At 38.2% G+C, this 4,871-nt stretch overlaps 1 non-coding gene across 1 annotated transcript; it reads right to left on the minus strand.

The window, feature by feature from the left end:
- Positions 1-401: 401 nt before the first annotated feature.
- LOC145413906 (5S ribosomal RNA) lies at positions 402-520 on the minus strand. Its single transcript, XR_013899784.1, has one exon. It is a non-coding gene; the product is annotated as a 5S ribosomal RNA (ribosomal RNA).
- Positions 521-4,871: the final 4,351 nt, after the last annotated feature.

Here is a 4,871-nt window from a genome sequence, read left to right on the forward strand (position 1 = left end):
AGTTTCTAAGCACTATCCTCTCTCACCAGGGCCACTCCAACATCCACTACCCTACCTTGTACCTCTTTTATTACCCCATCCATGTACAGATTGAACAACCATGGAGACATGACACATCCCTGTTTCAACCCAACTTTCAAGGAGAAAAATTCACTTAGTTCACCATCCACACGCACTGCAGCCTTCGCACCATCGTACATACTCTTCACAGCATTCAACAACTTCCCATCTACTCCATATATTCTTAACACTTTCCACAATCCTTGTCTATCCACCCTGTCATATCCATCCATCCATTGCCAGACGCCATGTATCCCAAATGGGGTGGCCAAGGGCTTAGAGTTAATTGTTTTACAGGGAGGGGCACTAATCCTCCACCAACCCCACTTGACACGTAGGGATGCCAACAGCATCTGGTGTTCCCAGGCGGTCACTCATCCAAGTACTAACCAGACCCAACGTTGCTTAACTTCGCTGATCGGATGGGAAGCGGTGTACTCAACGTGGCATGGCCGTTGGCATATGCTTTCTCCAAATCCATGAAAGCCGCATACAACTTCTTTCCCTTCTCTAGAAACTTTTCCACTAAAGATCTAAGAATGAATATCTGATCTACACAACCTCTTCCCTTCCTAAAGCCTCCATGTTCTTCTCCAACTAATTTCTCTGTTCTTTCTCTAACTCTGTCAATAAGTATCCTACCATACACTTTTCCTATTATACTAAGAAGACAAATGACCCTATGATTACCACACACTTCTTTTTCCCCTTTTCCTTTGTACAAGGGAATAATTATACCTGACTTCCAATCCTCCGGGACTCTACCTTCCTCCCAGGCTAATCTGCACATCTTCCACATCCATTCTACTACTATCTCTCCCCCATGCTTCAGCATTTCACCACACACTCCATCAATTCCTGGGGCTTTCCCAGATTTAACTTTCTTCATTGCTTCCACAACTTCTATCCTACTGATTTCTTCCTGTCTTCTCACCTCCCTCCTTCTCCCAGCCATTCCCCAGCCACTTATACTTGCATTACTTCCATCCTCTACGTTCAACAATTCCTTAAAATGTTCTCTCCATCTGCTCACTTTTTCTCCCTTCTCCACTAGTAATCTACCATTTTTATCTTTCACTCCCCTGCTAACTTCACTTCCACCCTGTCTTACTCTTTTCACCTCTTTCCAGAACATTTTCTTACAGTCCCTCCACTTTACACTCAAATTCCTTCCAAATTCCTCATCCACTTTCTTCTTACTCTCTCTTATCATTTGATAAATAATTTTTCATACAACCAATTAAGTGTGCACTAAGCATACAGATATCCAAATACAGCACTGTAAATTATGATGTGCACGCTTCAGCGTATCAGCATACTGAAACAATATACAAGAAAATTCACTCTGCCATTCTTCATACTGAACTGTACTTCTAAACATATGGTGCTTGGTTGGGAATTAATATTTGGACATTCTACTATTCATATTACTTATGAAGGTTTTGGTGAAGTTGATCGTTTTTCATTTTTGAAGGCTCCAACATGCTTGCATATGTTGGTCTTGGTCACCTAATGGCAGCTCTCCATGCTGCTCAATCTCTGGCAGCTTCCCTATTCAGTCCCTTAACCCTGAGGTCACACTCAATGTTAGCCACTATTAGAGGGATAAATATGAATATGAAAGTAAATACTGTACCAGTACTCTGATTCAAATGAGAAACAGTTGAAAGAATTATTTAGAAAAAATAATGGAAATTATTCTGTTGTTACTGCAATTTTCTGCAATCAAGAAATCCTTCCATTAATACTGAGAGGTGTTACTATATATTCTACTTTCATTACTACATTCTGATTATTCAAGGATATACAGTAATGCTGATTACATTGATACAGAATAACTCAAACTTATATCTTATACTGTCACCTGAGAAATTCCTACAGTTCTGTCACTGACAGTTCTCAAACCCATATGTGAGACGTCCACTGCATTAGGAAAAAAATGAAGTTGTTTACTGTCCTGTGTTGGTGATGATGGCAGCTCTTACATTTATGCTGTGCTTACTGTTTTAGTGTTAACAATAATACTCATTCACTACAATAACTGATGCATGTGATTTGATAACCACATTAACTGAGTTATTGGGTAAAAATACAATTCATTATCTGATAACTTATTCTGGACTTATAAATATACAGTACAGCAATGCTGTCTTTATAAATGTCACACATATCCTGTCTTTTCAGTGTCAGAGTTTATAATGTTCAGTAACTCCGACTTCATCATCCAAGGATACTTTCCATCATAATACTGTATTGTAAGCAATATGCAGAAACCATAATGTAGCTGGTTCTCAAATACATCAATTATAAGTTACTATGTACAGAAGTAGAGAAGCAAGCCTTACATTCAGTATTAACACATTCCTGCACCCGGCCTGAGGTGATTCTAATCCTCCATCCCGCACCAGTGTTTTACTAATGAGCGTACCTCACTTTTTTTTTTTTTTTTTTAACAGATAATGGATGTAAAAATTACTGGTGGAATAAGTCACGACGCTGGGAATTTTAACCTTACTGCCCCACCCTGCATACATTTTTTCTTTTTTAACACCTTTCTAAAGCTCTGATTTTAAGCTGAATGCAAAGCAAGGAAAACTCACTTCTCTGGGAAGAAAGTATGGATGAGGAAAAAGAAACCTAAAGTAAATGAAGATAAACATAACTGTAAAGACACAGAATGCAGAGAAAAAAATTACCATGCCATCCTGATCTTCTTTTGAAAGGAATCCAGACATGGAGGTGATATGTGAAAGGGGAAGGAGTGGAAACGGATTGTTCCAGTCAATCAAATGTGCTGGTCATGGAAGTGTGGGAATTTGTACAGAAAGGGGAAGGGGCTTGGAAATATCTTATTCAGCACAGTATTATTCTTTGTAATAAAACAAACAGTACTGACTGCCTAATAACCTTTGTACAGTTCTCCTAGGCAGTGGAGGGGTGGCAAGCTTTGCAAATTTGTGGAGGATAAATCTTACTGAGGGGCTGGGTTGATGGGCAGTAAACACAGCAGGGAACAATGCCAGACAAAATCTTGGCTGCTGGCTTTATACTACCATTCTAAAACTGCTTTTGAGCAAATTTTCAAACTAATGTTTTTTGGGTGTGATATCACTGTTGCAAAAGTGGGGGTGAAAAAGTAAGATGCAGAGATGACATCATAGGTACAGGGAAGTGTATAACAATGCTTTTATCATTGTGAAAGTCTTGACCCTTCATCTGCTCATCCATAATAATTTCTTGAACATTCTGAAATTTATGACTGATAAATATATTGTTCTCTAAAGAAATATATATATATATATATATATATATATATATATATATACCCCAAAGTTAGTTAACTCTATTACTACTAGGGGTTTCCAAGCAACAAAAATCTGGCATTAACCAGAATCAAATAACTACTGTAGATGTGGAAGGACTTGGGTTATTCGGTATGGTATCCTTAGTGATATACAGTAATGTCAGGATACTCTTGTGCCAGAGAAAACTTAAGCAATGAATCACCTTCCCTCCCTCTTGACAGGTTACAGTGCCTATAACCCTAATGCACTGCAGTTTGTATATTTCAGTATTCCTTGTACTAGATCAGGTTTGGTTCACATTTAATTCAATAGTCAATATCTTATCAAAATCTACTGACATACAAAAAATTCATACAATTGGCAACATTTTTATTTACTCACCCACTGGACATAGCCGTTTTATTAACTTCCTAACATCTTTTCTGTATACAATTCATGAACTTATGTACAGATTCTCAAGCAGTACATTACAGTACTGTATACGGTTGGCAAATGCACCTCAGAGCTGCAGTGTTTAAAGGTAAAATTGCTAATTTTTTGCCAACCTTTATGGTAAGAACATTATTTTTTTGGTGTAGAGTCTCAAGACTGCTAGGAAATATTTATATTTTTGAGTGATGTAGATGGATTAGTCTGTGCTGACTTGCACTGTTATACAGTGTCTGTGCAGCAGAGATTGTACCAGTAAAGAAAATTATAGTACTGTAGAAGGGACATTCTTAGTTTCTAGATAATGTCAAGAGACTGTATTGTGTATGGAAGTGTGTATGAGTACTCACACAAAAAAGCAAAGCAACATTCCAGTGGTAAACACTAGAGCAATTTATGTTCCAAATGTAAATCATATTCTGTTCAATATTTTCCTTTCATATATTGTTCTAAACATTGTAACACAGACTTGTTTGGCTGTGAGTGTGTGTAGCCTATGCAGTGGCCATCCCTTGACAGTATACCACTATTAATTTTTAGTCTCCCTGAGCACAGGAATTAACACTCCTCAGATACCTTACACAGATTAACAGTAATGAAGGAAGAGGTGTTTGGTTCCAAGTGATAAGTTTGCCATGCTGAAGGAGACGAGACATTTAAAGACTGTAAGTGGTAGGGAGAACCCGTACTAATGGAAGCTTGTCTGTTAATATCGTTACCACAAGACAAAATGTAATGTTTCAACACCACAGCTGTGAAAAACCTTGGTAATATCTCATTTACAATAATTAGTGTTCAGTGGGTGAGGGGAAGTTTGGCGTACAAAGTAACCTGTACAGTATACCTGATACTGTAACAAAGCTGTTACAGTTATTAGGCAACTTATATACCATAAACTCTCCATTCACAAGGTCAGTAGTCAGATTCAACATTTTGATGTCTACCTGATCAATCAAACTCAGTGTGTGTGTGCGTGCATGCATGCATGTCTCTGTCTTTCGCTCTCTGTCTGTCTCACTTTAAATGTCTGAAGTGAGTCGTCTAGGCCTGGGTCCCTACACTCTGACTGGGGCAATA

This window comes from Coenobita brevimanus, chromosome 97 (assembly GCF_032717465.1).
Source record: "Coenobita brevimanus isolate Jiangsu-jjx chromosome 97, ASM3271746v2, whole genome shotgun sequence".
Classification (NCBI taxonomy): Eukaryota; Metazoa; Arthropoda; class Malacostraca; order Decapoda; family Coenobitidae; genus Coenobita; species Coenobita brevimanus.